Source organism: Aptenodytes patagonicus, chromosome 13, assembly GCF_965638725.1.
Source record: "Aptenodytes patagonicus chromosome 13, bAptPat1.pri.cur, whole genome shotgun sequence".
Taxonomy (NCBI): domain Eukaryota; kingdom Metazoa; phylum Chordata; class Aves; order Sphenisciformes; family Spheniscidae; genus Aptenodytes; species Aptenodytes patagonicus.
The window spans coordinates 14,299,832-14,321,297 of NC_134961.1; the positions used below are offsets into that span (position 1 = coordinate 14,299,832).

At 44.0% G+C, this 21,466-nt stretch overlaps 1 long non-coding RNA gene across 1 annotated transcript in view; it reads right to left on the reverse strand.

Annotated features, from left to right (window-relative positions):
• Window positions 1-20,496, reverse strand: part of LOC143166765 (uncharacterized) — a 140,543-nt gene extending 120,047 nt beyond the window's left edge. The window contains exon 1 of the long non-coding RNA XR_012996446.1: window positions 20,361-20,496. This is a non-coding gene — a long non-coding RNA (uncharacterized LOC143166765). The remainder of the gene's footprint in view (window positions 1-20,360) is intronic.
• Window positions 20,497-21,466: the final 970 nt, after the last annotated feature.

Consider the following 21,466-nt stretch of genomic DNA (forward strand, 5'->3'; position numbering starts at 1 on the left):
CGGTATTTGTTTGTACGGTGCCCTAGCACAATGGGGCTCTGTTCTCCAAGCAGCTCTTAATGCGAAGTTCAACACCCATTTCCTTTTATAATCACACAATAAACAGTTTGTGTTTAGTCTTCTACTTTCCTGGTAGGCAAAAGCCTTATTGATCGGATCCCCTGTTAGTTGTTCACCTTGGCAAGAATCCTCTTGCTAGGTAAGAGAGGAGGAGGAAACTGTTTTCCTCAGCAGCTGCATTCTTGCTTGCGTTCACTTCCACAAATAATTTCAGCTAAAGATTACTTTTTTTTTACTCCAAGAGAGACATTTGTTGAAATCCAATTTGAGAGATGAGTTGAAGGCAAGTGAAATTCTTAAAGAGCACTTCAGCTGTGAATACTCTTTGCCTTGCACCTTTGAAGACACATCTTTCTGAGCTACCAGTGATCCAGATTCTAAACTGAACACTTACTGTTTGAAATGAGGTGTTATTTTTAAGAGTAAGAATGTCTCTGCAGCATTTCATCTTAGCATCTCTTTAAATGGAGCATTCTTAGGCAGGTTGGCTCTCAGAAGCACCTATGCTGGCTACTGCACTTCGTCTCATCATAAAGGTTTTTGTTAACACAGTAAAAGTAACTTAAGTCCTGCTTGAGCTTCTAGGATCGAAGAACTGGTTTTTGTTTAACTTCTTGGTACCTTCAGAAGCAGACCCCTCTGCAGCAGCTCCACTGCACCAGGTACATCCACCAGCAAACACCCAGACAGCTGAGCTCCAGCAGCACCCACCTAGCCTCCATCCTGGAGAGAACTGGCCGATTCTCTCCAACCAGGGCAACAGAGCTGGAGGAAGCTCTGCAGTGTTTGTCAGGGCCACCTGCAAATCTGCCTGGGCTTCTGCCTTTTTTGCTCCTCCTTCAACTTCTTACCACTAATTAGTATGGCCACTTTTATTTCGTAGTTGTGCCTCATAATTGTTTGGGACTAATTGCTGTTGGAAGGCAGATTATAATCTTTAGATATTATCTTTATTTTGCATTAGAATATTTGCTTTGATCCTCAAGCACCTTGCAAAAGAAACCAACTTACAAACTCTAAATAAATCACATTTTATTTGACACTGAAATACAACACTAAGATACATCTGCCATGGAAACAAAGCACTGAAATGCATCTGCCACTGAAACTGTAGCACCCTACTATAAAACTGGGCAGTTATTTATTAATAATACAAATGATTTAAAGCAGTAGAGGAGTCTACAAGAGTAATTTAGTTAGCCAAAATAGTTATTAAGTTTAGGAACAATTCAACATACCAGGGTTAACTTGGAGCTGAGTATATCATTCCTAACAAAATAAATTCAGTGACCTTTGTCTTCTTTGCCTATTCACTACCTGTTCATAAGTACGCGGAGAATCTTAACCTGTTCAGTTCTGAAAGTTATTCAGCAATTTTCCTAAGTTTCATTCACTATAATTTTTTATCAGTAACTGAAATTCTACATTCAAGTTATACTGCTCAAATGGTAATCTGTATTTCTTGGTTAAAAGACAGCGAGTCCTTCAAAGAGGGTTTTGAAGGGAGTTTTAGTGATTTGCTTGAGTATTATGGCATAATACCTACTTCCAAGAGAAAAAAGCAAGGCAGAGATGACTAGGGAAATGAATACAGACATAGTTCAGCTGTAATCACAGCAAATTCTCACTTAAACTGAAATGAAATGTTGCCCACCGTTACATTAGCCATACCTCAACACTTGGAATTTTGCAATGACTGTATTTCATTTCCTGTCCAAATACCTGTACCTGCAACACCCGCGTTACCGTACCACACTGCTGGAGCACCAGCGTTTATACACAGGCCGCAGCAGGAGGCACAGCTCCAGTGACTCACCCGGCAGCTGGAGCAGCAAGTGGCCATTGGTTTTGATTTTTAAAAGAAAGGTATCAGCTGATCAAGACAGTATCTAAATAGGATGACCGCTTCAACTAAGACTTATACACCTTGGGTTTGTACCCTTTTTTGGACATATTACTGCTGGAAATCTTGAAAAATAGGAAAGAAAATCTCATCATTCATTGAGAAATGCATAAACTGAGAAGCAAAACTGAGAAAGTTAATTTTACAGAATCAATGACATTAACTGCCACTAACGTGTGAAGGGTGGGGATGATGGGCTTCCAGAAACATCTAGCCATTATTGCACATTTGAAAGCTTTGAAAGATTTGTAAATATAACTGGCTTACACTGCTGGGGGTGTTGCTACAAGTATCAATTGATAATGCAAGGGACAAACTACTTGTTATAAATGCAACAGAGGCTTTGGAAAAGGAAAAGGGGTCAAACAACATTTAAATAGTAAGGGAGAGGAGGGAGGCAAAAGTGCAAAAGGGAAAAGAAAAAAAAGGGGGGGACACTCTCTATTTTGATTCTGCTTTACACTGACTGCGATGTTTCTCTTAAACCAAACTGATCGTCAATCTGTCCCAAGAACCACATGAACAATATTTTTGAAACAAAGACAACTCATTGAAGTTGCACCTTCAGAGTGCACCTGCACAGCACCTTACGGATTAGCATCCAGGAAAATTCCTCCTGGTGTCCCACCATTACACTTCACACCAGACCCTGGAGGATAGCATTGCCCCTAGATTCTACAGAATCATAGAATCGTTTAGGTTGGAAAAGACCATTAAGATCATCAAGTCCAACCGTTAACCTAGCACTGCCAAGTCCACCACTAAACCATGTCCCTAAGCACCACATCTACAAGTCTTTTAAACACCTCCAGGGATGGTGATTCAACCACTTCCCTGGGCAGCCTGTTCCAATGCTTGACAACCCTTTCGTTGAAGAAGTTTTTCCTAATATCCAAACTAAACCTCCCCTGGGGCAACTTGAGGCCATTTCCTCTCGTCCTATCGCTTGTTACTTGGGAGAAGAGACTGACACCCACCTTGCTACAACCTCCTTCCAGGTAGTTGTAGAGAGCAATAAGGTGATTTAGGAGGAGCTTCAGACTCCTTGGAGTATCTGAAAGTAACATTTGGCTTGCTTCTAGAGACCTCTGTAGAGGCAATGGGATTGGCAGGTGCTGCACCTGAATGAGCATCAAGTTTGGCCTGTGTGACCAAGCTGGTTACCTACCCTGTCCTCTGATGGCACAGGTCCTGTACTGCGGGCCTCAGCCTCCTTTTCTCTGGGCTAAACAACCCCAGTTCCCTCAGCCGCTCCTCATCAGACTTGTGCTCTAGACCCTTCACCAGCTTTGTTGCTCTTCTTTGGATGCGCTCCAGCACCTCAGTGTCTTTCTTGCAGTGGGGGGCCCAAAACTGAACATGGTATTTGGAGGTGCAGCCTCACCAGTGCTGAGTACAGGGAGGACGATCACTTCCCTACTCCTGCTGGCCACACTAGTTCTGATATGTCACGGTGAATTAGGACATCAGTGGAGACTAATGATTGGTATGAAACCAACATAAGAGAGGACAGAAATAGTCCCCAGATAAAGGCAATGTTTGCTTCTCATATGCCTTAGACTCATTGTCTAGCCGAGACAGCTCACAAAAGTATCAATTTAGAGTCACCTGTAAGGGTAGTTTTCATATAATGGGCACCTGGTCTACTCTCAATGAATCTGAACCCACCAATTTATTTCATGCAGCAATCAAACATTAATGGGCTTCTGTTTTCACCTGTCCAGACCTGAGATGGTGACTGAAAGATATAAAATTGCATCCCATCATGGGTCTTCAGAGCCAACTAGGTGCTTTCATCTTGCAGTCACTTTTTTTTTCGTAAAAGGAAAGTTGGGATCTATAAAAACTTTAAATACTTTGCATTTTCCAAACAGGAACTTCCCTGTCAGTCTCTCATAGATTTCGGCCTCTTGATCTTTTCTTTGCATCTCGTGATAAGACTCAATGCCGAGAAAGATTTCTCTTAAAGGGCCATCCTATAAAAATAAGCAAGGGGATTTTATTTCATACCTTAAAATTAGAAATGCATTATTGATGGGATCATTAATTATATATTTTGGATTTATAACCAAGATTTGAAGAAAAGCACAATATTTGAACATACATAATTGCTATCACAGCGTACAATCTCTTTTTCTTATTAAACACAGACCCCATTTCCTCGTATGAATATTTTATTCTGAATATGTGTTCCAGTTATTTGGCAATATCTTCTATTCCATTTCAGTGCTTTTTTGAAATAAGGCAACTAAGATGTGAAGATTTCCCACTGATATAATCTAGTTCTACTTCTAAATCAAAATAAATTTGAAGTGCAATGTCTTAAAAAAACCCCTCCCAACTCCCTCCTCCCTCAAGGGCTCAGACCTGCAGCCTGGGGGAACTGCAGGCACCTCAGTCCTTGACTGCATCTTCCCAGCCCTCTGCACTCCTCTGTAAGTCACAGGGAAGAAGCAGCCTTTCTATGGCTTGCAGAATTGCTGCCAGCTCAGATTATATACATTATTGAAAGTTTTTGCATGGCAGGGAGTTGATCTGTAGCCTTTCAGAGGGCTCTGTGTGTGTTCGTGTGCACGCACACATATGTGTGCATCCTTTTCTCTCAGACAGGGAGCAGAAAAGGAACCTCTATCAAGTTTTCAGACACCCTAGACAAACTGTGTTATTTTCTAAGTGGATGCTTGATCTGAGGCTCCAGGGAGATTTATCAAAATATAAACCAGGGCAGCCAACATAGAGGTACATGAAGGAAGATTAAAAAGTTCTTTGGACATATGTCCCGCCGTTTTTTCTTGTGTGTGCTACCACGTGCCTCAGGAGCTGCTTACAGCTCTGGCCAGAAGCCGTGTGGGAAAGGACAAGCTGGGTGAGCCAGGGCACACGAGAGGCAGCAGATCTGCAGGGCCAAGGGGTTGTGGGTCAAGGCGGCCATGATTTTCCTTAACCTCATTGAGTTCCTTGTTCTGTGACAAAAGGCAGCTCTTCCTGCCTTGTACGTCAGTGCATCGGATGTAAAGTGAATGACAGTGTATGTCAGGCTTCCTTCATATAAAATTAGAGTCTTGCATTAAAGGATCTGTGGGTTATTTTTTTCCTTAGGTGGAATAAAGCAGCCGGTTGATTTCCACAAACACACACACAATTTCCAAACTAAGGTGAGTACAACAGAGATAAGAGATGAGGACCCATGCTCTAATCTTGTCAATCATTCAGCAGTGACAAATACATATAAAACCTTAATTTTCAGAACCAGACCTGAGAGTCCCAGCTCAGCTAATAAAGTATCTTAGAGCAGGTGGTAGGACGCTGGCCGCAGGCTTTAAAAACCCAGATTCAGTTCCCCAAGTTACCACACAGGATTTAGGAGTGAAGATCTGGCCTTCAGTCTTCTTGTGTCTCACCTCCCCATTGGTAAAACGGGGAAGCCGCCACATGCTGCGCAGCAGCCCCAATCTGCTCAAACCAGGGCAGTGGAGCCAAAAGTGATTAAAAGTACAGTTAACTATAGAAATCAGTTGGTTGTAACCAGCTACTACACCAAGAGTAACTGAGAGCAAAGAATCTGATATTCTACTATTATTTTGTATTTAATTTCTCTAGGTTTAACTACATTATTTAACAAAAAATTTTAAAGATACTGAGACTGAGAAAACAGGATCTTTGGTGTCTTCTATGCTTAATTTCATTCATAGCGTAGATACTAAAACTCCTGCTTTAGAGACTGAAGACTGCTTCATTATTAAATGTATGCACATCATGGCCCTTACAAATCTTTATTAAACTGAGGATTAGGCAAGGGCTGGAACAGATAGACAGTATATTTTCATTCAATCTCCTTTAAAATAATGATGCATGCAACTTCACGTCATTACTCTTTAAGAGTCTTAAGCCTATTCAATAGCACAGTAATATTCCAAAAAGGAAAAGGGAATTATTTCCACATTTAATTTTCATTGCGAAAGTGAATGTGGTTCTTTCCATGGCAGATAAGCAGCTAAAGCTAGTTGGTACCTTAACTGGGATATGACTGCATTAGCTCTGCTACATTACAGCTGAGCTAATGAAACAAAGCAAAATGATTAGCTTCAGACTCCTTGGAGTATCTGAAAGTAACGTTTGGCTTGCTTCTAGGGACCTCCGTAGAGGCAACAGGATTGGCAGATGCCGGACCTGAATGAGCATCACGTTTGGCCTGTGTGACCAAGCTGGTTACCTACCCTGTCCTCCGATGGCACAGGTCTTGTACTGCGGGCTCTGTGGGGAGCAGCGTGAAGGTTATGGGCTCTGGTCCCCAGCTCCTCTCATCTGCTGTGACAAGGAGGAAGGAGTGGCTAAAAGCTGAGGACAGATCTGCCCTAGCACGTGGTCAGCTGTGCCAGTCCTTGAAAAAGCAGCGTGTCCAAGGGCTGATCCTACTCCCTTACTTGAAAATAACACGCAGTTTTCCTCATCCTGCAGCAGTGCAGGGACAGCTTCAAAGAAGCAGGGGACAGCTGCCAGCCCTGGGCCAGCCCAAGCCAGGTGACTCCAGCATATGAGCTCTGTCCACATCCTGGCTCTACTGGTTGCTCAAAACGAATTGCAGGATGAACTGTGTTTTACACCACTAAGAAGTGCAGTTTTAAGACAGGGACGAGCCAACTTAACCGCACACTGCTACTCGGTCTCCATTCCCTTGTGCTTACAGCAATGCCCATGAACTGGCAACAAGTTTTCAGTCATTTTGCTTGCCATCAACCTGCCCTACCATTTCATGAACACTGGTGCCAGGATGGTGGCGCAGCAGAAGCTCATGGCTGGGGCAAAGGTGAGGGACCTTTTGCTCTCAGCAAGCAGTTTAAATTGGCCAATGCACAAAGCTCCACCCTGAGCTCCTTCCTCCAGCAATGGCTCTTGCACCCTCACCTGCCTCCATCATTCGCTGCCTTAAATCCCTCTATCCCAGCGGTCACCACCTTTGTTTACTTCTTGGAGGAAAGTATTGGACTTGCCTCTTGTATGCCTGGAAGTAGTCCAAAATTAATACAGGTTTTAGCACTTAACTGTTACAGCATCTCACCTAAAAATTCTCCACCTTTCCCCCCAGGTTCTGCCAGCCTTGCAGTTTGAGCAGCAAGCATCCTAAGGATAAAGTTACCATCACTATTGCATGGTCAGAGACTCTAAGGCATGTTAAATTAAGCCTAGATTTAGGAATGAAGAAAAGAAGAGATGCTGATGCTCATATATATACAAAGGTAACTACAGGAAAAGATGATAGGGTGTTGCACAGGTTTTCTCCGTTAGACCTATGCTTAGAGCTGACGCCCATCACTTAAATCCTTTCTGCTAATAATCCCAAATGTGATATTATCAATCCCAGTGTCCATACTTTTTTTTTTTTTAATGCAGAAGCAGGGATATTAAGAGATCTGGAGAAGATGCTCGTTTGTTTGAAAGTCTTTTGGGCCTTTGGGACATACATATACTAAAGTTTTAAGCTGAGGCAGGATGCTCTGGGAAGTGAATAAAAGTAAGTTAGTAGTACTTTTCTTTTACACTTTGTCATTTTGTTAACTATCTCCAAGTTTGTCTGTCTCAGAACACTCCCAACACTCACACTGAACGGGATTTTGATCCCCCCTAATTCACCTCTTTCCTAAGTACATCGTTGTCTCCTCAGTTTTGCAGGCTTTCTGCTCATTTTGGGCAAAGCCAGAGATTAGCTGGACAAGGAATCATGAAGTGCATTTTACTCATTTTCAGTCTCATACAACCTGTTTCTTCCAGATTCCATAAAAAAAACTGAATACAAGCAGAAACTGCAAAATATCTACATAGTTTCAAATATATTAGAAAGTTTAAAGACTGACTGGATTTTGTCTTGGTTCACTGAACTGTAGAGGCAGATGTAGCTGCAGAACAGAACACAGTCCAAATCTTAAACATTTGGAAAATTAAGTACTGCTCACACTTCAAGAAACTGCACTTTAACTGAGGTTCTCCTGCCGACTCCCCCATCCCAGCGTCAGACACAGCAGCTGCAGAGAGGTGACACAGGGGAGTGCCAGCCATGGAGCACTGATTCACCAGGAACGGCACAGACCCTTTACCCTCCTGCATTTGTCAATATAAAAAAGGCACCAGAAGGACTCTCAGTCCTGCCATACCCAAGCCCCAACCTAAACGGCTACACAGGCTCATGCTTAGATGTGCAAATATATGTATCTTCTAGATGATGCCTGGACGTCGAGCCGAGCGTGTGCTCAAATGCTTTACAAGGCTGAGACTTGACTGCTCAGTGATTTGGAGAAATGAACATGAAGTCAAGGCACCTCTCACGCAGGGAAAGTTGTGTATTGCCAAGGCAATATTTACCCTACAAAAGCCTTGTTCTTCCCTTACTTACACTGATGTAACTTTGTAAATGTTGTAGATCCACAACTGCCATACATCTGTGGAAAGGAGCTGACACTAGGGCTTCCTGGCTTTTGTGCCACAAGTGGAAATATCTCATTTTTCTTTTAAAAAACAGTAATAACCACAACCCCCTGGTTGTTAGTCTAGCAGAAACTCCTACTTGTTAATTTAACTAAAAAAATAATCAGACTCAGATGGAGGCTGTACAATTCAGAATACAAAGTGTATCTGAGTTGAGGTTCAGAACCTTTTTCTTTCAATGCAATAATGTGATTGATTTTTTTTTTTCCCTGGAGGGTGTTACTATATTCATATTTCAGCTTTAATTAGCTTCTCCAGGATTGTTAGTGGTTCCGCAAGATTCTTTCCTCTAAGTTCTAATTACAGATACTGGATAGATTAGCCAGTGTTTGATGACTTTTTATAGCCAAATTGACTTCAGCTTTATGTGCACAAAAATCCTAGCTGAGGAAGGAAGAAAAGTTATATCAGATGACTAAAAACAAGTGAAGAACAGCAGCTCTGCCCCTGTCTTCCCATGCTGGTACTTTACATCATATGAGCTCCACTAGAGAGAAAACTCACATCATCCATGCAGCAGAAAAGAGCCTGCTTACAAGCAAAACCCAAGAGATATTAAATAGATATTTAATATAAAGTTCAACTCTTTGACAGAAAAGTTGACTGTGCTCAAACAAGAAAAGATACATGGAGAAAAAAATCTAGGGTTATTGGCACTGTAATCTGAAATATTTAAAAATTTGCCTTGCCAGGCTGCACTAGTCCTCAAAAACTAAGAGCATATCATTGATCACGGCAGAACTGTTCTTTAAGCACTGCCTCAATCTAGTTTTAGGGATGCTCCTGAAGAGGACAGGGCTCCAGCTGACCACAGTGTTACTGGAGGAGAAAAAAGTGGGGGGGGGCTACAGAACTTCTGCCCTGGAGAAAACAGTTCAACATCCCACAATTTATTGTCTGAGTCTCTCAACTACTCCTAAATAGCCAGCTCCTACTCTTTCCTGGGATCTCCAGGGAACCTGTGGACACAGATGTCTCACATGACCAAATCATCTACTGGAAAGAGCCCTCAGCAGCATCACAGTTGCTGCCAGCAGAGAAGCTGTGCTAGAAAGTTCTCATTCTCTCTCTCATACACACTCTCCCTTCCTAGGGATTTGTGATATGGGAAGGACAGTCCCAAAGTTTCTCTCATCACCTACCACAACTAAAGAGTACTGGAACCATGGGGTGATGTTACTACTGCAGACGAGATTTTCCCCAAGGATCTAAGAATACAAATTTCATTCATTTTTTAATGGATATGTAATTTTAAACTATGAAAATGCTGAAGAAAAAAAACCCCAACCTTTGAAGATATTATTAAAACATGGTACATGTGTACAGAAACACATAAAACTAGTCGGGGAACTTCATTAGGTTATCACTCTGTGACTAGTTTAATAATAAATAACATAGAATCATAGAATAGTTTGGGTTGGAAGGGACCTCTAAAGGTCATCTAGTCCAACACCCCTGCCACGGGCAGGGACATCTTCAACTACATCAGGTTGCTCAGAGCCCCGTCCAACCTGACCTGGAATGGTTCCAGGGATGGGGCATCCACCACCTCTCTGGGCAACCTGGGCCAGTGTTTCACCACCCTCAGCGTAAAACATTTCTTCCTTAGATCTAGTCTAAATCTACCCCCCTTTAGTTTAAAGCCATTCCCCCTTGTCCTGTCGCAACAGGCCCTGCTAAAAAGTTTGCCACCATCTTTTTTATAAGCCCCCTTGAAGTACTGACAGGCTGCAATAAGGTCTCCCCGAAGCCTTCTCTTCTCCAGGCTGAACAACCCCAACTCTCTCAGCCTTTCTTCATAGGAGAGATGTTCCGTCCCCCTGATCATTTTCATGGCCCTCTTCTGGACCTGCTCCAGCAGGTCCATGTCCTTCTTATGCTGAGGGCTCCAGAGCTGGACGCAGTACTCCAGGTGGGGTCTCACCAGAGCAGAGCAGAGGGGCAGAATCCCCTCCCTCGACCTGCTGGCCACACTGCTTTTGATGCAGCCCAGGATATGATTGGCCTTCTGGGCTGCGAGCGCACATTGCTGGCTCATGTCCAGCTTTTCATCCACCAGTACCCCCAAGTCCTTCTCGGCAGGGCTGCTCTCCATCCCTTCATCCCCCAGCCTGTATTGATACCGGGGGTTGCCCCGACCCACGTGCAGGACCTTGCACTTGGCCTTGTTAAACCTCATGCGGTTCACACAGGCCCACTTCTCAAGCTTGTCCAGGTCCCTCTGGATGGCATCCCATCCCTCTGGCATGTCAACCACACCACTCAGCTTGGTGTCATCTGCAAACTGGCTGAGGGTGCACTCGATCCCACTATGTCACTGATGAAGATATTAAACGGTACTGGTCCCAAAACGGACCCCTGCGGGACACCACTCGTCACCAGTCTCCATCTGGACATTGAGCCGTTGACCACTACCCTCTGGTTGCGACCATCTAACCAATTCCTCACCCACTGGACACTCCACCCATCAAATCCATACCTCTCCAGTTTAGAGAGAAGGATGTTGTGGGGGACCGTGTCAAAGGCCTTACAGAGGTCCAGAGAGATGACATCTGTAGCCCTTCCCATGTCCACTGATGTAGTCACTCCATCATAGAAGGCCACTAGGTTAGTCAGGCAGGACTTGCCCTTGGTGAAGCCACGCTGGCTGTCTTGAATCACCTCCCACTCCTCCATGTGCCTTAGCATAGCTTCCAGGAGGATCTGTTCCATGATCTTCCCAGGCACAGACGTGAGACTGACTGGCCTGTAGTTCCCCGGGTCTTCCTTTTTTCCCTTTTTCAAAATGGGGGTGATGTTTCCCCTTTTCCAGTCAGTGGGAACTTCACCAGACTGCCGCGACTTCTCAAATACGATGCATAGTGGCTTAGCAACTTCATCCGCCAGTTCCTTCAGGACCCCTGGATGGATCTCATCGGGTCCCATGGACTTGTGCACCTTCAGGTGCCTTAGATGGTCTCGAACCTGATGTTCTCCCACAGTGGGCGGCTCTTCATTCTCCCAGTCCCCACCTTTGCCTTCTGCGGCTTGGGCAGTGAGGCTCGAGTGCTTGCCGGTGAAGACTGAGGCAAAAAAGTCATTGAGTACCTCCGCCTTCTCCGTATCCCGGGTAACCAGGTCTCCCGTTTCCTTCCAGAGAGGACCCACATTTTCCCTTGTCTTCCTTTTATCCCCGACGTACCTATAGAATCTTTTCCTGTTGCCCTTGACATCCCTGGCCAGATTTAATTCTATCAGGGCTTTAGCTTTCCTAACCTGATCCCTGGCTGCTCAGACAATTTCTCTTATTCCTCCCAGGCCACCTGCCCGTGCTTCCACCCTCTGTAGGCTTCCTTTTTGTGTTGGAGTTTGTCCAGGAGCTCCTTGTTCATCCATGCAGGCCTCCTGGAGTTTTTGCCTGACTTCCTCTTTGTTGGGATGCATTGCTCCTGAGCTTGGAGGAGGTGATCCTTGAATATTACCCAGCTTTCCTGGGCCTGTCTTCCCTCCAGGGCTTTGTCCCATGGCACTCTACCAAGCAGATCCCTGAAGAGGCCAAAGTCTGCTCTCCTGAAGTCCAGGGTAGTGAGCTTGCTGTGCGCCCTCCTCGCTGCCCTAAGGATCTTGAACTCCACCATTTCATGGTCACTGCAGCCCAGGCTGCCCTTGAGCTTCACGTTCCCCACCAGCCCCTCCTTGTTGGTGAGAACAAGGTCCAGCATAGCACCTCTCCTCGTTGGCTCCTCTACCACTTGGAGAAGGAAGTTATCATCGACGCATCCCAGGAACCTCCCCGATTGCTTATGCCCTGCCGTGTTGTCCCTCCAACAGATATCGGGGTGGTTGAAGTCCCCCATGAGGACCAGGGCTTGTGAGCGTAAGGCTGCCTCTATCTGTCTATACAGAGCCTCATCCGCTTGGTCTTCCTGGTCAGGTGGCCTGTAGCAGACCCCCACTGTAATGTCTCCTGTCCCTGCCTTCCCTTTAATTCTGATCCATAAGCTCTCGGTCAGCTCCTCATCCATCCCCAGGCAGAGCTCCATGCACTCCAGCTGGTCATTGACATAGAGGGCGACACCCCCTCCTTGTCTCCCCTGCCTGTCCTTCCTAAAGAGCCTGTATCCCTCCACCCCAACACTCCAGTCATAGGAGCCATCCCACCACTTCTCTGTGATGCCAATAAGGTCGTAGCCCTGCAGGCGTGTGCACGTCTCTGACTCCTCTTGTTTATTCCCCATGCTACGTGCGTTTGCATAGAGGCATTTAAGTTGGTGTCGTGGTTTAATTTCAGTCGGCAACTAAGCACCACGCAGCCGCTCGCTCACTTCCCCCCACCCGGTGGGATGGGGGAGAGAATTGGAAGAGCACAAGTTAGAAAAACTTGTGGGTTGAGATAAAAACAGTTTAATAATTGAAATAAAATGATAATAATAATATGATAATAATAATAATACACAAAGCAAGTGATGCACAGTACAATTGCTCACCACCCGCCGACCGATACCCAGCCAGTCCCCGAGCAGCGGCCCCCCCGGCCAGCTTTCCCCAGTTTATGTACTGAGCATGACGTCCCATGGTGTGGAATGTCCCTTTGGCCAGTTTGGCTGTGCCCCCTCCCAGCTTCTTGTGCACCTCCAGTCTTCTCAGTCAGTAGAGCATGGGAAGCTGAAAAGTCCTTGGCTAGTGTAAGCATTACCTAGCAACAACTAAAACATCGGTGCGTTATCAACTTTGTTCTCATCCTAAATCCAAAACACCATACCAGCTACTAGAAAGGAAATTAACTCTATCCCTGCCGAAACCAGGACAGTTGGGCCCCCGATGAAGCTGTCTCACTGGCTGGAGTTCCTTTGTGCTGCTCTTCAGGCACTCTCCTGCTGACCTGTGTTCCTTCTTCAGGCTCTGGGCATCTATTGCTGGCCCTGGCATTAAACTGGTAGGAGTGGGATGGATTGAGGTTCCCCTCCCCCGGCATCTCTAGTTTAAAGCCCTCTTCACCAGCTTGGCAAGCCTATGACCGAAGATGCTCTTCCCCTTCTCTGACAGATGGACCCCGTCAGCCCCCAGTAGACCAGGTTTCTCAAAGCGAGTCCCATGGTTTGTCCTATAACTTTGCTCCTCACTCAGGAATAAAAATCTGTTTGTTTGTTTTTTACTTAACCATTAATTAATGAGGTTGCAACAGTATGAATGATTTACAGTGACATGCTCTGACAGTTTATACATGGTGAGTAATGCCATGTCAGACGCTTCAGTATTTATATTGAGATGAATGGCACATAATATGATGCACTTGCTAACAATGAACAGAAATATTTAGTACTCCCAGCAAAGCCTACTGGTATGATTAATTTGGCCTTAACTTCGTATCTCTCTGCAGTCTTGCCTATCAGCTATTTATTTAAACACATATTTCCAGAGAACCCTTATCAAGTGTATTTACACATCCTCACTGCAATAGCAGCTTTTGGCAAGTACTTTTTCTTCTTGGAGCAGTGAGCTCCACTCACATCATTTAACAAGATCCTGGTGTCCATAAAGCCAGCCGGGCTTGCAGCAGCCTGGTAAGAGCCCAGGAAATGCGCTGGTACTGTCACATTGTCAGTGACCCCCTACATATCCCTGCCTCCTCCTGCATGCAGAGATGAGCCCTTTCTCCGCTCGTATCCATTCCCTTGTGGCAGAAGAAGAGGATGAGGCTGGTGCTACACCACCCCTCTCAGCAACTCTGTGAAGCATACTTTGAGTTATAAGGGAAGGGAAAAAGGCCTCCTTCTGGCTGCCACCCCCTGCTCTCCTGTTTGCAGGAGCGGGGAATAGCTCACCACCCCCACCCAGTTCCAGTGAGAGCTTTGCTTTCACTCAGCAGGGCTGTAGAGGAGACCTCATGGAGCTTCAAACAACTCTATACAGTCAGGACCTACAGAATACATTTGAGAAATAATTACAGCAGCTCTCTCAGTTGTTCTTCCCTTACATCGTTCACAGTGCAGGTTATTTTTTTGTTAGCAGCTGTTAATGCTGCAATGACCATGATGTGACTGGTCTGTCTAGTGTTTAAGTCATGGAGAGGGAGAGAAATATTTTCTATATTATCCCTTATTTCTACCCAAAGAGAGCCTTTGATTGCTCACCAATTAATAGTCGTGATAATTCACTCCATTTTTAGTATTAACTCCGTTTATTGAACCAAAGGACAGGCTCTCCAGGTATTGCTCTAAGCAAAATTAGAGTACGTCTTAGTTTTGGAATGTTTTTAAGTGTTACCTTTGAGATTTTGCATCCTCACTACTTTTTAATACATAACACACAACTCCAAATATCTAGGTTCCTAAGACAAACAACTGAACAACTGATCATTTTCACTGGTAACAGAGAAACCACAGACACAGTACTTGCCCTCCATTCCCCAGCCATCCGCAAGAAACCTGGAAGGCAGGGGAGATTTGATTAAGTCTTACTATCCAGAATGTCACTCAGCCTGTAAGAGGAGGAAGAAGTGCAAGCTCATTCATTCTTGTTCCTGCCTTTTACCTGTGTGGTCTCACTGGCTCTGCCTGCACGCAGTATTTCATAGCATTCCTTCTTAGTGTAAGGAGCCCAAAACCAAGCTTGAGGTGCCACCTATTATCAAAAATACACATTATATACTGTAAGTATTGTTTTATTTCAAAACCCAAACTAAATACAAATTAACCAAGACATTTTCCTTGTTTAAACATAAGAGTAGTTGTGAAACTGCAACTAGGTATCTACTTGAGTAGGGTAGCAATGAGCTAGCAGAGGATAAACCTCTATTGCCAGAGGCCTTTTCTCATTTTGAATAGCCTCTTTACAATCCAGTCACACCTATACGAGCAGCATATTTCTGTATTTATCCACCGCTAATCCATAATTCTTTATGAACTGAACTCTCAATAAATTTTGTCATCCCTGTTGTCATACAAATAAAAGACTCGTTCCATGCATGTGCATAAATAAAGTCAATGTTCATTTACTCACATCACGTACTGAACTATTTAACGTTTGTCAGCTAACGGAAAAGTTGTCAACCTGCCATTCAAGTGAATGCTGTGGTGTAGCCTACTCTTTCAAAGATTATTTACAAGGCAAAGTATTTGCATGAATGCAAATCGTGAGATGTTTGGCCTACATTAATCCAACACAGATGTATTAAACTCCTCCCCTCTCTCCTGGCACTGACATTTTTCAGTGTAAGATTTTCTACTGACACAACTAACTGCCATTACACATGGCACTGCATTACACTGGAATATTAAGGAGATCTATCTGTTTCATCCGTCACAAGGAAAACCAGAAGGTTACAGGGCTATGGTACACCTCTGCAGGGAGAAAATATCAAAAGGTCTTCAATACAGAGGAGACGAGCACACTGGTACACTCAAACAACTAGTATGAGCTCACTGGTACACTCAAACTGGTAATGAAAGCCAAACAGATTCAAATGAGAAATAAGCAGAAATTTATAAACCCGTGAGTGTCATGAATCTTTGGAACTAGCTACAGCAGGAAGGAAGGGATTTTCCATCTTTTAATGTTTTCAGGTCAAAACCAGGTGTCTTTGTGGAATCAAGAGCTTGGGCAAAAGTAGTTCCTGGCAAAGTCCATTTGAGCATCTTAACTGCCTCTGAGCTCCAACAGCTTGCTTCCACACAATGTCATCACTTAAATCCAAAACCGAAATATGAGCTCCTGTGCTCTAATAACATTGTGCCAGTGCTCATGGCCACTGATCTGGTCACCCACAAAGTGTGCTCAAGTATACAACATTTAGAGGTTCACTGCTGCTAGCGCTTCAACATGAGGCCTGAATTTATTTAGGCTGTAGGAGGTTCCCCGCACTCCCCTCCGACAACTGCCTTACACATGAGGAAAACCGCCACCAATCTTCCAGACTGCTCACACCTCCTCAGGAAGAGCAAATTCAGGTCAAATTAGCTCCCTACTCATACAAGAGCACTCCACTATCTTCTGCAAGTTTACACAGATATCACCAATGCTTATTAGACAGTCACCTCAACACATGTGGGCAGAACCCGCATACCTCGCTTTCACCTGCACAAGCCCTACCACCCGCACAGCAGGTCTAAGGCAGACTGTCAGCAGCACGTACACGCTATGCTTGGGAACAGTATGTATTAGCCATGTTGAGAAATCTGATTTTGTGTTACTAAAAATCGGCACACGCAATAACCAGCAAGGTTGTTAGGCAGACGGACGCCTCTTACATTTATAGAACTTCCTCTCCTAACACCCCTCTCCATGGCAGGGGGGTTGGACTAGGTGATCTTTAAAGGTCCCTTCCAACCCAAAACATGCTGTGATTTCCCTCTGGAAAGGCAATAAGGGGATAGCAAATGCAGTTCTGATAAAAGCCACAAAGAAGATACCATAATGTCAAGCACTATCATACAAACTAAAAGGTGAAACATGGTCAACAGCTATGTCCCTTTTTCCATGTTCTTCCCACCACTTTGAGGTGTTGTTTCCTGCCCCCCCAAGTCCCTTTCATCCTGTGATACATTCATGATGGTCCCATTCTTAGTGATTGGGCTCAAAATCTTACCGCTTTGTATGGTATGAATTGATCCCGTAAAGAATTCTTTGAAAACTACTATTAGGATGATGTATGTCCTTATTTTGGTTGCTATAGCATTTAGAGTCAGACTTACGACTGGGGAAACAATCTCCCACTCACTTGAAATGCACAGAAAGGTTTCAGTACTGCAGGAGAAGGCTCTCTGGCTGAAAAGTCATATTTTAAAGTTTACAGCTCCTGCTTCTGGCTTGGCATTGCTACGGCAGTGAGGAGAGACAGCCTGGCAGGGTTTCGCAGACGCTGCGGAGCTCTGAATGTGGCCACTCCAGAACACTGTTTTGGCTGCTTTACGAGAGGAATCTAGCAGTAGTTTATTACCACAAGTACCAAGCCGCCATTCGAATTTTTCTATGGCTTTAAAAGCAGCACGTTTTTATTAAGATAGAAATGACTATGAGGAATCAAATGCATTTTAACATAGGCAGTGAGATGTAATGCGAGAACGCTGTGTAGGCCTTTATGGCTGGCAATAGACACCATTGCTATCGACCTTTTCTGTGGCCTTCCATCGAGTTTAATGTGCGTAACCTTGGCAGCAGCACCTCATCTCACACACTCTGGCCTTGGGGCCTTATAAACAAATAAATCAAGCTAAAGCCAAATCCCAAAGCAGACAGGAGAACCCCCTTTTCTCTCTTCATTCTACATATATCTATTCACATGACAGAGGTCCTCAAAGCACTACTGTATATATGCATCATACCCTCTATGAAAACCAATACTCATCTTACAAATGAAGATAGGACAGTTGAATTTAAAACCTTGCCTCCAGTTCTGAATGCTTCAGCTTATATATTTCAGCAGGATTTTACAAGTGCTAAGCGCCAGTTTCAGAAATGGCTTATACTTGCATCTAGCTTCACCAATGTTCAAACATGCCTTTAGAAGCCAAGAACCAATTTCTCCAGAATTAGAAAATGGCTTTAAAACATGATTTTCAACGCAGGCAAAATGTCCTATTATTAATAATGTACCTTAGACAAATCCAACAAGCAAATCATAACAACCTAACCATTGCTCAGATATGTGTTTAATTCTTTTACATGCAATGACGACTCTTCAGAGTGCAGTGAGAATGCACATGCAAGTGTCATTTAGTTCCGCTTCGTCTCCTTTCAGGCACCTTTTTCAGCTGAGGAACAGAATCTGTTTTTAAGAACATACCTATTTATGACAGATACAAAACTAACTAACATATGCTTAGTGCTGCTTCTGCAGGTTTTTAACCATCCTGAAGCGTGCGGTACCTGTGGCTTACACAATGCATATGGTTGATGAATTTTAGTTAAACTAATCTCTGGTACTGTTCTCACTCCAAGCAATTTCAGAGGTGCTCACTCCCATTACTACACTGAAAAATCACTTCCTGACTGCAAAGCAGATGCTTGGATATCATGTAGAGAATAGGAATGTCCTACTCAGTGCAGTACCAGGGCTGCTAATGAACTTTTTACTTCCTACCACTGAGACTGTATCTTGCCACAAAACCTTAAATAGGTGAAACTCTGAGTTCATACATACAACACAACCTGTTCCCTAAGAGAATTATGCACTTTAGTTGATACTAGAACCTTTGATCCAGCCAACCATAGCACATACATGGTCTCAAAACGTCACCTTTCGTAATTCTTTATTGTTCTTACCCTCTCTCCCTCCCCTCTGACTGCCAGCCTGCTGCAAGCAAGCCATCACTTCCACAAGTGTTTCACAGGCAGCCGGTGCAACCGCACGGGGCTCCTGGCTCCAGCAGTGCTGGCAACGCAGCATCCCAGGCGACAAACACTGCGTTTAAAATTCCGGAACTCTGGTGCAAACCCACATTTACACTAAGCACCCAAACACACACAATACAGAATATGTTCTTTCTTATCCACTGAGAAGATCCACAAAGACAAAATAATTTTCTTGTAAAATTAGCACAAGTTGGCTTAGGGTTTTGGGTTGTTGGGGGGGGGGGGGTGGGGTGTTTGGGGGGAGGGAGTATCCTAATTTGGTTTTTAAAAAAAAAAAAAAAAAAGGTTATTTGGTGAGTTTCAGTGAAGTCTTTACATGTTTCCTTCAGAAAAGCTCAGCAGCAATCCACAACACATTATCCAGAAGAGTCTGTACTGACAGACTGTATTGCTAAAAGACCTCAGTGTTCAAGAGCTTTTTATTTACTTTTTTGTTTCTTTCTTGTTTTACTTCAAAAGTTTTCCCAGCAGCTCTAATCTGTAATAGAGTATTAAGCTGCAAAACATCTCCTGTAGCTTTGTTGGTCACAGTTACCGATAAGATTTGATTCCTACTGTTCTTAAAAGGCGAGTGACAGGCTTCGCCGGGGTGTACATGACCTTTCCAAAGCCGCAGCCCGGTAGGAATTGCGTTGATTGCTCTAACCTGTCAATGAACAAAAGCTGCAGAGCCAGCAGGAGAACAAGTCCTAATGCCTGTAGTTAAATAACAGCACCTCAGGAGAGCACGTTTATGAAATATCTGAAGGGCCGAAAGGTCACTGTCAGCGAATCTCCCCTTTTCTCAGGAGCAAGAAACACCATTTCCCAGCCGCTCCTCTGGCTGGGGCAGGTTGTAAGGCAGCGGCCTGGATCTGAAGGGGTCCAGCACTTTGGAAGAGAAGGTCTTTTTATAGATATGAGATTTTGTCCATAATTTATTATACTTAAAGCAACACTAAACTTCCAGCAGAAATTAATAAAACCCATGGGCTTGAACTTCTTTAAACCAGCAGCAAATAAGGCCCACCCGCCTTTCCACACAGCTTCACAGAGGTCTCTCACTCTCCTTTCGAGGGCCAAGGGTCCCCAAACACCACCCATAGTGGTGAAAGCTTTTGTCCTCTCAAACATCCCACAACTAGAGTTTGCAAACCTTCCAAAACTTACGCAACATGCTAGGAGAATCAAAGCATTCTTCCCAAAGGTTTAACCAAGATGGCCCTGTACAATTACAAAGCTCTCTTCACATCACACAGCACCGGCCTGAACTTTGACAGCCCTGAGCTCCTACCTAACTCACTGACTTTGTTGCACACTTTACTGCTAACTCTTGCAAACCCTTAGCAGCTCCAGGATGGATCCATGGGTGATACATGCATCACATAACACTTTGTTGAGCAAAATCTGACTTTCAGAAAAATGTAAGAGAATAGAAGTCCCCAGCTGGGGTCATCTATTGTGCCCTGAGCCTGCACAGCAGGTAGGCAAGCATAGGAACAAAAACGCTGTTGCATGTTTAAGCCTTCCGAGATACCATGCTGAACATCACAACAGTCGTCCACACACACAGGAGCCCTTGTCCTTGAGCAGAGCTTTACCTTACCTTCCCTGCACACTGGTGCGAGAGCCTCCTCTCCACATGCCCCAAGGGCCACAGCATGAGTCCTCCTGCCTTCGTCTCCTGCTTTATGTTTTCTCCCATTTTTCATGTTGCTCCCCTGCTGCTTCTAGGTGCCTCCATACCTGTCCAAATGACAGATCAAAATCAAATTGACACCATGTCTCTGTTTACACACATTCTAGTCTTTGGATACTTCAACTGTCCTTAAGACAAGGCACATTTAGTGCTTCCTATACTTAGTCCAAGTGGAGGGAGCTGGTATGGATATCGGTCTTAAGTCTGGTGTGATGCTTTCTAAACTGTACCCATCCTTCAGCATAACAACAGGCATGTCCAAAAGCTAAACAGTATTTTCTAACTCTCTACCATGAGAGTTAGCCAGCTTAAAGAGCAAGTATCTCGAAAGCAGACCTTTTACTACAAGCAATACGAGCTTGAAGTAACTCAAATAAAATATTTTACTTTTTTTTAATTTTTTTTATTTCCTTGACTCTGCCATCTCTTGACACCTTCCCTCCCTTGTTTAAAAGCTTTTCTAATCCAGAATGGCATAAGAAACACAGTGCTGTAAAAGTGCATACAGCGAAGTCCAGCTGGGTAATTTGGCAATAGTCTTACAGTAACTGTTTTTCCAAACCCATTAGTACACTTTCCTGATGTTCCAGTTAGTATATAAAAAAATAAAGTAAAGCTTAAACTGTACAACTTCTATAAAACCCTAGAGCAGGCAATGAACTCCTTGGTACAATCGCACATTTAACAAATGGGATTTTTATCACAATATTTCATTTCCAGTCAATCGAGGTCTAAATTCATAGATAATTTTTCACATATATTACTCAGTGACTGCTTTTTCTGTCTCTAGTCTGGTAAATATTTTTGCCTTGTGCAAAGGATATAAGGGTAACACAGCCAAGATGAATTCCCGCATTAGTCTCGCAGCTGAGATGACAGTGACATATAGCAAGATATTAGAGCACTATAGTATCAGAAACGTACAGTAAGTCTGAGTAAAGGATGTTGCCTAGAGTTTTATAGCCTCAGTCTCAGGAAAACAAAGATAAAAGGTACACTTCCATTGTAACATA